Here is a 13,046-nt window from a genome sequence, read left to right on the forward strand (position 1 = left end):
CACACACACACACACACACACACACACACACACACACACACACACATATATCAACATTATATATACAGTGGTTAAAGTGGGATTTGGCAGGTGGGGGAACCCTCAAATTTTGTGTAGGGTGCAACAGGGGAAATGACTCACCGTGGGACAACATATTGAGTATCGTGCAATACTTTTTTGAACAAGAGTGTCACTGTGGCACTAACTATCACAATACTTATTTACTTGATATGTGAATGTTTTTATTTTTATTTTGGTCCATCTACATCTACACTGATATGATGACGATACTATGTTAAAATTGACTGGGCTGAAAATGGACTGGGACAAAAATTCAGCCCTGGCACTGCTACACCAGCCCATATACCATCCACAGCCCACCCACAGACACGGGCATTCAAATGTGAGGTAGTTAGGGGGGTTTGTGGGCATGCTCCCCCAAGAAAATTTGGATTTCTCTGACCTACATATGTGCAATTTTTTTTATTCAAAAATGGATAAGAAATAGCTTTAAAACCATGTCAGTGGGCATTCGATTATTTGTCAATACCTGCTCTCTCCTCATCTTCATTTTTCTTTTTCTCTCAGTCTCCTTATCCTGCCCTATTTCTTCCCCTCCTAATGCAGAACTTTGACTGATAATCTTTTCATTTTCGTCTGTGTCAGTGAAGAAAGTGAACTCAACTGATATTCATATGTTTTTATTAATCATTTTCTGAGACAAGTTAATTGACTCAAGGCTACCAGGAAAGCTGTAGCCTAAGTCAGCATTGCCAATAGGAACCTTCTACAAGCTTTGGAATTTGAAAACGTCTGTTTTTAAATGTTAAAAGTAATTTAAAATAATACAAATTATAGGCTGGGGTTTACCGCCGTGGGTGGAATTGGCAGACGTTCCCTTAGGCATCATGCGCTGTGGAAACGCGTCAAAGCTCAGGTATAAATATGCAGCATTAACGCACGTAGGTGATTTTGAATGAATATTTAATGTTTAATAACAATGCTTACATAATGTGAAAACTAATCCTGCTATTGATATCTTTGTAAGACTGCCGACCCTATACATTGGCAAGGGCAAACAAATGTCCGACGAATATCGAACCTAAAACTAACTTTACCGCGCTCAACCACCGAGTGCATTTCAGGCATTAGTAATCGCTGGCGTTCAGCGGGGAGGGAGGAAGGACTTTGTCTGAATGCGTGAAGCGGCGTAGATGCACTCAAATCAGACAGGAGAGCCGTGACTGAAAACATAACGTCGGGAAGCGTGTTTGCCAACCATCAATACCCTACCATCGCGCTATCATTGATATTAATGAATCTATTTATTTATTAATTTATCTGAGGTGCCGGAACGCAGTTCCGGACCGTTCCGGCCCACTTTAACCCCTGTATATATACAGTGAGGAAAATAAGTATTTGAACACCCTGCTATTTTGCAAGTTCTCCCACTTGGAAATCATGGAGGGGTCTGAAATTGTCATCGTAGGTGCATGTCCACTGTGAGAGACATAATCAAAAAAAATAAAATCCAGAAATCACAATATATGATTTTTTAACTATTTATTTGTATGATACAGCTGCAAATAAGTATTTGAACACCTGTCTATCAGCTAGAATTCTGACCCTCAAAGACCTGTTAGTCTGCCTTTAAAATGTCCACCTCCACTCCATTTATTATCCTAAATTAGATGCACCTGTTTGAGGTCGTTAGCTGCATAAAGACACCTGTCCACCCCATACAATCAGTAAGAATCCAACTACTAACATGGCCAAGACCAAAGAGCTGTCCAAAGACACTAGAGACAAAATTGTACACCTCCACAAGGCTGGAAAGGGCTACGGGGAAATTGCCAAGCAGCTTGGTGAAAAAAGGTCCACTGTTGGAGCAATCATTAGAAAATGGAAGAAGCTAAACATGACTGTCAATCTCCCTCGGACTGGGGCTCCATGCAAGATCTCACCTCGTGGGGTCTCAATGATCCTAAAAAAAGGTGAGAAATCAGCCCAGAACTACACGGGAGGAGCTGGTCAATGACCTGAAAAGAGCTGGGACCACCGTTTCCAAGGTTACTGTTGGTAATACACTAAGACGTCATGGTTTGAAATCATGCATGGCACGGAAGGTTCCCCTGCTTAAACCAGCACATGTCAAGGCCCGTCTTAAGTTTGCCAATGACCATTTGGATGATCCAGAGGAGTCATGGGAGAAAGTCATGTGGTCAGATGAGACCAAAATAGAACTTTTTGGTCATAATTCCACTAAACGTGTTTGGAGGAAGAAGAATGATGAGTACCATCCCAAGAACACCATCCCTTACTGTGAAGCATGGGGGTGGTAGCATCATGCTTTGGGGGTGTTTTTCTGCACATGGGACAGGGCGACTGCACTGTATTAAGGAGAGGATGACCGGGGCCATGTATTGCGAGATTTTGGGGAACAACCTCCTTCCCTCAGTTAGAGCATTGAAGATGGGTCGAGGCTGGGTCTTCCAACATGACAATGACCCGAAGCACACAGCCAGGATAACCAAGGAGTGGCTCTGTAAGAAGCATATCAAGGTTCTGGCGTGGCCTAGCCAGTCTCCAGACCTAAACCCAATAGAGAATCTTTGGAGGGAGCTCAAGCTCCGTGTTTCTCAGCGACAGCCCAGAAACCTGACTGATCCAGAGAAGATCTGTGTGGAGGAGTGGGCCAAAATCCCTCCTGCAGTGTGTGCAAACCTGGTGAAAAACTACAGGAAACGTTTGACCTCTGTAATTGCAAACAAAGGCTACTGTACCAAATATTAACATTGATTTTCTCAGGTGTTCAAATACTTATTTGCAGCTGTATCATACAAATAAATAGTAAAAAAATCATACATTGTGATTTCTGGATTGTTTTTTTTAGATTATGTCTCTCAAAGTGGACATGCACCTACGATGACAATTTCAGACCCCTCCATGATTTCTAAGTGGGAGAGCTTGCAAAATAGCAGGGTGTTCAAATACTTATTTTCCTCACTGTATATATATATATATATACATATATACAGTATATATATTGGGTCTGTGGTTGGCTCTGTCGTGTTGTGCTCTGTTGGGGGCATGGCAACAGCAGATGCAAGCTGGCCTCACTCTCACCGATGGTGTTGGAGGATCCGTACAGATGTAATACCCTCTTTATGTAATTGTGGACTGTGCCTTGAGGGCAGTCTCTAGACAGGCACGCATTTGTCTGTTGATTTAGACCTGCCCAGAAATGCACTCAGAGGCTGTTGCCATCATAGTGAAGGAGGGTAGATAATGAAACCTGTTTGTGCTCCTCAAGGGACAGATTCCCATGGGAGAGAAGGAGGATCTGAACTGCTGCTGGATCCGTTTTTGTTGTTGGTCAGATCTTCAATTCAGCAATGTCGCAATATAAATAAACAACTGAAAATGTGGGCTATATCCTGTCCGTACCTGTTTGAATTAAAAGAATGTACCTGTTGAAGTAAAAGTTTGTATTGGAACTTTTGACTCCTCTTCATCTTCTTCTGCCTGCACCACACCGTGACAGAAGAACGGACCGGTCAAAATGGATGATAGTGTAAAAATTATCATCATGGCTCAGGAGAGCAAAAGTTTTTTTCCTTTACAAAGGACTTTTGCCGCCTTGCTGTCACCAGCACCCTCGATGATGTGAGCCTGAGTACCTTGTTCTGGATTGGGGCCACATTTAACCATCCTATTGACCTCCCAGACACCACCGGACTGGATTGGAGGGAGATCGTCATCTGGTGTCTGGAGAGCATCGTGCCTCAATCCGGAACACAGTCAGACCCAAGGCTTTTTCGCGCCATGCCTGACTAGCCTGAGCTTCATCACGTAATGCCCTTGTCTTCAGCCAAGATGGCCACCACCTCGCGGCCTGAGCCTTCAGCCAAGATGGCCACCGCCTCGCCGCCTGAGCCCTCAGCCAAGATGGCCGCCACTTTGCCGCCTGAGCCCTCAGCCAAGATGGCCGCCGCCTCACCTCCTGAGCCCTCAGTCAGAATGGCCTCACCACGCCGATTCCTGTTCCCCGTTCTGTTCCTAGACCTGTTCCTGCCCCAAGGACTGTCCATGTTCCCAGACCTGTTCCTGCCCCAAGGACTATCCAAATTCCCAGACCTGTTCCAGTCCCCGTTCCAGAGTCTCGTCCCACCGAGACCGCCCGTCCAGAGTCTTCTGTCCCCGAGCCTCCCTCTCCCACCTCCCATCTACCACCTCTCAACCCTTCTTCTGCCACTGCCTGTCAGCCCCTCAACTCTTCAAACCACCTTCGGAGAGGTGCAGTTGCGTGGGTCTGCCAGCCTGCAGCTCCAGCCTGGTCGGTGGATCCCCGGTCTCCGCCTCCAACCTCCGCGACCAGGACTCTACCTCTGCCCGTCGATCCATCACCTCAACCTTGGCTCCTACCTCCCTCAGCTCCACCATGGCCCATCAGTTCATCAGTTTCGCCAGGCTCCCTCATCCCCCCGGATCCACCTTGGTCACTCGTCGACCTACCCTCGCCTCTGGACTGCACTCCTCTAGCTCCGTCTCATCCCTTCGTCCCCCCGGCTCCATTGGACTCCTCACTCCCTTCTGTTCCTCCTTGGTCCTCACTCTCTCTGACTCCACCGCGCCCTTCTGTGTCCCGCCTGCACCTCAGTCGCCAGAGCCTGGGCTCGTCGGTTCTCCGGCTCCACCCTGGTCTTCCTTCCTTTGTTCTGTTTTCCCTCCACTCATCTGTTTCCTTGGTAACCCTCATTAGTTCATCTGTCACACCTGTTTACCTCGTTAGTCTTGTCAGCTGTGTCTCGGTTTCCTGATCTGTTTCCCCATTTATTTAAGCCCAGTGTTTTGCCCTGTTCATCGTCCGTTCTCAGTCCTATTAAGTGTGTGTGAACCTTCTGCCTGTCTGTACCTGTTTGAATTATATTGTAAGTAAAAGTTTGTATTGGAACTTTTGACTCCTCTTTGTCTGCCTGCACCACACTGTGACAATGTGGTATCAAATGTATTAAATATACTTGAAATTCAAGTAGTATGTTTGTAATTTGTATTCCCAACATGCTTATTTGAAGTGCATTAAAAATATATTGAATTGCATTTCAATATATTTCTAAAAGTATACTATAAGTACATTGGTAATATATATATATATATATATATATATATATATATATATATATATATATATATATATATGCTTAGTTACACTTTTGAAATATGCTAAACACAAGCATACTTTTAATATATGTCTAAAATGTGTACTATAAGTACATTGGTAATAAATATGCTTAGTTACACTTTTAAGAAATATGCTAAACACAAGCATACTTTTAAAAAAGTACACTACAAGTACTTTGGTAATAAATGCTTAGTTAATTTTTATTATTATTTAATAGAAAACGTAGTGTTGTTTTACCCAGCTTCTTCAAGTTTGCATGGCGTACGACATTTGGAACCTCATTATATTGTGATTCTAGGTAAGATTTTTATTACATTAACGTTACTTGTCTGTGCCAGTTGTATTTTTAACAAAGGGTAACAGCACGTCTTTTTCAGTTAAGCTACATTCAATTTGACCAATCAGAGCCAAGCTTTTCAAGTCGAAGTTGAAGCAGACTCGAAGAGATGAAGATACTGCCCTCAGAAGTTACTGGTAAGTTTTAGTTCCCATTTGCATAAATAAATAGCTCACTGTTTAGTTTTTTTTTTTCCTAGGTGGATAGGTCTGCTATGCATTTGCTAATATGACTTATACTTGGAATACTGATGTTAACCGCTGTAACATGATGCTGACACTGATTTCTAGCAACTTCAGCACTGGGTATATAGTCAAAGTCTAAAGTCTTTGATAAATCTGTTTAAAATCTATGTGGAGACATTTGTCTGTTTTAAAATAACTATAACTATTGTCCAATGCATCTGCAAAAAAAACAGAATTAGTCATTATAACATGTACAACATTACATTAACATTATTTTTATTTGCAAAATGAAGCTGTGTATTTATTTCTGATTTCCTGAAGAATTTGGCTTCATTATTATGATGTAAATGATCTTTGAAAAAAGCATGTTATGAACATAAAGTTACTTCGTCTTGAGCTGACCAGCCAATTATGGTAGTGTGTGTTGATTGGTGTTTATATTTGTTCAAGCTTGACAACCTTATTGTCTTTTTGATTACTTTCTAATATATATTTCTAATTACAAATAAGAACAAAGATTACATTGTTAAAAGGGATGCTTATAAGAGTCTGTGAAGGGTTTTGGCTACCCACCAAGTACATTGTACTCAGCACATTGTACATTGTACTCACATGTCATTCTTAAAAAGAAAACAAATCATTCATCATAATTTGCCTGCCATATATATATATATACACTCACCTAAAGGATTATTAGGAACACCATACTAATACTGTGTTTGACCCCCTTTCGCCTTCAGAACTGCCTTAATTCTACGTGGCATTGATTCAACAAGGTGCTGAAAGCATTCTTTAGAAATGTTGGCCCATATTGATAGGATAGCATCTTGCAGTTGATGGAGATTTGTGGGATGCACATCCAGGGCACGAAGCTCCCGTTCCACCACATCCCAAAGATGCTCTATTGCAGTGGTTCTCAATTCCAGTCCTCGTGACCCACTGCTCTGCACATTTTGTATGTCTCCCTTATTTAACACACCTGAACCAGATCATCAGCTCATTAGGAGAGACTCCATGAACTGAACTGAGTGTGTCAGATAAGAGAGACCTACAAAATGTGCAGAGCAGTGGGTCACGAGGACTGGAATTTAGAACCACTGCTCTATTGGGTTGAGATCTGGTGACTGTGGGGGCCATTTTAGTACAGTGAACTCATTGTCATGTTCAAGAAACCAATTTGAAATGATTCGAGCTTTGTGACATGGTGCATTATCCTGCTGGAAGTAGCCATCAGAGGATGGGTACATGGTGGTCATAAAGGGATGGCCATGGTCAGAAACAATGCTCAGATAGGCCGTGGCATTTAAACGATGCCCAATTGGCACTAAGGGGCCTAAAGTGTGCCAAGAAAACATCCCCCACACCATTACACCACCACCACCAGCCTGCACAGTGGTAACAAGGCATGATGGATCCATTTTCTCATTCTGTTTACGCCAAATTCTGACTCTACCATCTGAATGTCTCAACAGAAAATCGAGACTCATCAGACCAGGCAACATTTTTCCACTCTTCAACTGTCCAATTTTGGTGAGCTCGTGCAAATTGTAGCCTCTTTTTCCTATTTGTAGTGGAGATGAGTGGTACCCGGTGGGGTCTTCTGCTGTTGTAGCCCATCCGCCTCAAGGTTGTGCGTGTTGTGGCTTCACAAATACTTTGCTGCATACCTCGGTTGTAACGAGTGGTTATTTCAGTCAAAGTTGCTCTTCTATCAGCTTGAATCAGTCGGCCCATTCTCCTCTGACCTCTAGCATCAACAAGGCATTTTCGCCCACAGGACTGCTGCATACTGGATGTTTTTCCCTTTTCACACCATTCTTTGTAAACCCTAGAAATGGTTGTGCGTGAAAATCCCAGTAACTGAGCAGATTGTGAAATACTCAGACCGGCCCGTCTGGCACCAACAACCATGCCACGCTCAAAATTGCTTAAATCACCTTTCTTTCCCATTCTGACATTCAGTTTGGAGTTCAGGAGATTGTCTTGACCAGGACCACACCCCTAAATGCATTGAAGCAACTGCCATGTGATTGGTTGATTAGATAATTGCATTAATGAGAAATTGAACAGGTGTTCCTAATAATCCTTTAGGTGAGTGTATGTGTATATATATATATATATATATATATATATATATATATATATATATATATATACATATATATATAAAATCTCTCTCTTTTTTTTAAATATTAGGCTAATATTTGTTGTTTTTCAGACCACCTGCTATAGAAGAAAAACTGAAATCTGAGTGCAGAGACAAGCAAAGAAGAGAGTAGTAAGTATGGTTTAATCTCACATCACCTCTGTTATATAGATTTTTGAATCAGGTCTATTGAAAGTTGATTGACAGTTAGGGAAATGTTAGCAATGTGTCCATTTCAGGTGTCTAATTTGTGCTGCCTTTGAGTCATTCATGTAAAATTCAGTTTATTTAATTGTTTGTTTTTTTAGTAAAGCTGCAAGTCACTTGTCCTAGTTGTCCTGGCATACAATATTTTGCACAACTTCTAATTCTCTTAAATCTTTGCAACAGAGATTAAGAGTGCATGTTAGCATGGCCACAATAGACACATTAATGGGAAATACCCTAGGTTTAAATAAACCACAATTATCAATATACAACATACCCTCAAATACTCACAGGTTGCTTTATTGCTGCAAATAACTATATCAGTGACTTTTTCATTGAACTTTGCTCACTGTAAGTTGTGTTGTGCTTCTTCTAATCTCATGTTCAATGTAACTCATAGAGTGCTGTATAGTGACGACAGACAAGAGGATAAAAATTGACACTCATGTCCAGCTTGATGAGGATATAGTCAAAGCTTTGAAAGGTAAACTGAGAAGTCAATGGAATTCTAATGCATTTCTATGCAAATTATTATACATATATTCAAACATGGAAATTCTTCTTCCCTTTCACAGATCCTGTGATAAAGCAGTCTTCAAATACTACAGTGTCTGAACCACAAGCCCTCAGTTGCAGAAAATGAGTCGTACTCAAAGAAGTGATCGTCCACTTGAAGATGAAGATGTGACATTCAAACTCTTCTGTTTCTTTGATTCAGCCATTTGTAGGCCTAAGTTTGTAAATAATGCATTAATCACTTCTGCACATTGTTTTTCCATAACTTTTATTTTAATTTTTTCAGAAAATTGCATTGTGATGCTTATTTATTTAGTGATGTAATATTCATAGTGTACTTTTCAGTAATACAGGTATAACTGAAATGTATTTCTACCAGAAAGACTCGGGAGATAAAATGATATAACAAGAGTAAATTTATTAATAGCTCAGCAAGCATAGTCTTTGGCGTAGGCCCCGTCCTTAGCAAGCAATGCGAGGGTAACGGAATCTGCTAATCCCGCCTGAAGATGAAGGCAGGGGCGCAGCCGACCCCCTGGAGGTAAAGGAAGGGACCATCCTGGTGGTGGTGGGGAGGATGGAGGGAAAGGACCATCTTGGAGGTGGTTGGGGAGGATGGAGGTAATTGGCGCCGTCAGTATCTTCGAACTCAGACGGATGTAAGTACCATTCTTTTATACTGCGAGTGTTAACACATGATTGGTTAGAAGTGAGTTAAATCATGATGCGCTGATTGAGTCTTCCTGGCAGAACTTAACGCTAAGCTTACATTTCACTGATCTTTGTTATAATGTATTTTGTTCAAGAGATTATACATGCTGCTGTACTTTATTAATGTACTCTTATGTATTTATTTTGCAATGTACACAACAAGATACTATATTAAAGTTTTCTTGATTTCAAAGTCTGTGTATGTCTTAACATTATATTCAATTTTTGCACTTTTAATATACCATTTTGAATACTGAATAAAATAGCTTTATAATAAACTATTAGTGTAATGCTAATCAATTTTTAATGAGCTGAAATGCTATTTAAATGTTCTTGAAGTACATTAAAATTAAGCTTCAAATATATTATAACTAGTTTAAGACATGAAAGTATATTTGAAATGAACTGTAAAAAAATGCACTTAAATGCACTAAATGTACTTGAAGTGGTTCCATTTTAGCACAATTTAATATATTAAAATATAGTGCAAATAACTTAAAATTTATCTTAAGCATATCTTGAAATACACTTAATATACTTGAAGTTGTTTAATACGCACTTAGTATAGTACAATTTAAATATATTTCTTTTTCACCTGGGTATATTGCTTGTATGTTTCGAAGACACTCATAATGAATTTGTAATTAGTTGAATTTGTAATTAGTCCCTACACAGGCATATACTTAAAGTATACTAAGTATACTTAAAGTTGTTCCAATTTAGTACACAAAAGTACACTAAATACATGTAAAGGTATGCTTCACTACAATTTAATTACTACTAAAATGTACTTAGTACAACAATTTTTTTTTTTTTTTTTTAAATAGCACACTTCAAGTTGGTACTGGTAATTAGTCTGGCTGCAATTATACTTAGCATTTTTTTATTTTTATTTTTTTTTCACCAGGGTGGTTTCACAGACAGGGCTTAGATTAAGCCAGTAGTAGGTCTCAGTTAAAATAGGGCATTTAAGTAGCTTTTATAAACATGCCTTAGAAAAGAAAAACATTTATGTTGTGCATCTTGAGGCAAAACAATGGAACTGACATATTTTGATATATGTCAGCGCAATATGCTTTCAGTTCAGACAACTCAAACATGCATTTTAGTCTGGTACTATGCTTAAGCCTTCTGTGAATCCGGGCAGTAAAGATGTATTGAAGTAGTGAAGAACTCTTACTTATTTATTTTATTATTTTTTACAGGGGGTTGCATTCATTTGAAAGTTTAGTTTAGTTTATTGATTTACAAAGCACATTTTAAAACAACAGATGTTGAAACCAAAGTGCAGTACAAGAAATATAAAACAGAATTAAAACAGATTAAGAAAAAAAAAAAAAAAAACATTTCACAGAAGGATGTTTGTAGTGATACAACAATAGATGTAATGTTCAAAATGAAAGGCAAATAAATGACTGCATACATCCAAATCACCTTGACACCAGTTGGTTAAAAGTAAATGCAAAATTTTCATTAATTAATTCATTTATTTATTTAATGAAATTACACTAGACTTTGAAGCATTCTGCTACATACCAAAGTTCAGAAAGCGCAAATAAATTTTTCGCTAATAGTGCATGGCTCTAAACCACAGTTTGACCTCTTGGTTAAATTAAAAGAACACAAATTTAAATGCGGGAAAGTGGAGTAGGCCTAGATGACGTATTTTCAAATTTTAAATGTATTGTTATTATTATTATCTTTTTGTGATTATTTATTAAACCAGAACCCCTACAACATCATGTTCCATAAATAATTGTAACCAATATTAAGTTAAGAAGAATAGCAATTATAGTAAACTGAAAATGTTTTTTCATGCCATCATTTTCCAGCAAAAGTGGTTAATAGTTACCACAGAGTTACATTTTTAGTTTACTAGCAATTAAATTTACAACATATTATCTCAAATTACAAATATATATATATATATAAAAAAAAACATTTGATGTATTGAAAACATATTTAATCAAAATTATGTTTTTGCATATGTTGTGCATGCTACTATGATTTACTAGCATGGCGTCATCATACTCAGATTCTAGTCAGAATATGAGTCTAAAGGCCTGTTCACACCGGGACGAATTTCGCGCGCGATATTCGCCGACGTTTAACGCCTCGTGACTAAACAAAGGGCGCCAATGTGAGTGTGCACACCGGCGCGAAAAACGGCACGCGTAAAAGCGTCATTTTTAAAAAAACGCCTCGGGTTCGTTTTTTTGGTTTGAACGCACCGCGTCAAAAACTATCCGACCAATGAGATTGCCGCTTTTGCTCACGTGTCTGGAGCTTCTGAAGTTACAGTAAAACACAACTTGGGGGCGCTCAAACACAAACGGTTTTGCCGTGCACACGTACGTAATGGCGAAGAAGATATACACCAAGTAGCGTCTACACTGCCGGGAAGAAATAAGACGAGGAAGATGCAAGGCAAGATGAATGTAGAGCTGCTGGTCTCGTTGGTGTCGGAACATAAAGAACTATATGACAAACGCGACAGCGACTACAAAAATCTTGATAAAAGAGAATTGTTATGGAGTGGTTTCTGTTTTACATTAAGCGCCATCTAATGTCAGGGAATGAATTTGCATGTTCACTCGGCTCATCGTCAGCGAAAATCGCTTGGGTGTGAACACAAAAAACGCGTTGAAAAACGCTGGCGAATAACGCGCGCCGATATTCGTCCCGGTGTGTAGGGCCCTTAATACTGCTCCATTGGGCTGTAATTAAGGGGTGTGTTTTAGCCGAACCAGGAAAGAAAATGCCTCTGCACTCAATTGGATAGACCTACAACCAATCAGAGAAACAGAGTAAGTGACGTATGCTCTTCATACATCTTTCCGATTGACAAATGCCTTGATCGGGGTTCTCTGTTCCTCTTTTAAAATGAATGCGCTGCCGATATCTTCTATAACAGACATGATGGCAGAATCTACAGATCTCAATTCACCAGCGGCAGTCATCTTTGTTTTAAACAAATTCAGCCCAAGCACTCTTTGGTGACGTGGATGATTACGTTACTGTTGATCATCTGTCCATCATCGTATAAAGCCCCCCCTGACAATTTGATTGGTATCGAACAGCTCTGGTTCGAGCATAGTTGCTCCACAACGGATCATGTTCAGACTGAACTTCCCCGACCTCAAATGTTGTAGGTGGGGCTAAGTTCGGCTGGCATCCAGGCTAATGATTTACTGTACCAATGGTTCCCAACCCTTGTCCTCCTGACAGTGCTATAAAAAGGTGACTTATTGATAGGCTTTAACAATTAATTTCTGGCTGAACTAAATAATATAGTTGGACTGTTGATGACTTTTTCTATCATTTGCCAAAGGACCAGTATAATCAATGTGCAGTGAGCTTTGTTGACTAGCTGTTAGCAATCATGAGCCTTGATGATGAAAACATTGTGTGCTAAGAAATGTCTGTTGTTCTTTGCCCTGGAGTTCAGGAGTAGAAACAAAAGCCGCTGTCACAGACAGGACTGTATCAGATATCTAGCACAGCCTCTGCCCGGTCTCATTAGCTGACCAAAATGCCCTCACTTTGGAGTTTTGTCTGAGTTTTTGTATCTATTGGCACTATCTTGGCGTATTTTTCTGCTGCTTCTAGCTTTCCATTTGATGAATCCTCAGTTGCCAGGGATCACTGGCACAGCTTTAAAATCTAACTTCAATAATTTGTTCTGTTGCCCTTGCAAAAGATATGAATGAATGAATGAATGAATGAATGAATGAATGAATGAATGAATGAATGAATGAATTT

The 13,046-nt window shown here is 39.8% G+C and overlaps 1 protein-coding gene and 1 long non-coding RNA gene across 5 annotated transcripts in view; both read left to right on the forward strand.

Moving 5' to 3' along the window:
- The window catches only part of kiaa1549lb (KIAA1549-like b), a 196,258-nt gene that overhangs the window by 128,483 nt on the left and 54,729 nt on the right, over positions 1 to 13,046 (forward strand). The gene's annotated exons all lie outside the window — the stretch shown is intronic.
- On the forward strand, positions 5,287 to 9,427 carry LOC311290641. The gene is made up of 4 exons (XR_014627427.1): positions 5,287 to 5,656; positions 7,923 to 7,982; positions 8,458 to 8,541; positions 8,633 to 9,427. It is a non-coding gene; the product is annotated as an uncharacterized lncRNA (long non-coding RNA).

This window comes from Rutilus rutilus, assembly GCF_951802725.1.
Source record: "Rutilus rutilus genome assembly, chromosome: 5".
Lineage (NCBI taxonomy): Eukaryota > Metazoa > Chordata > Actinopteri > Cypriniformes > Leuciscidae > Rutilus > Rutilus rutilus.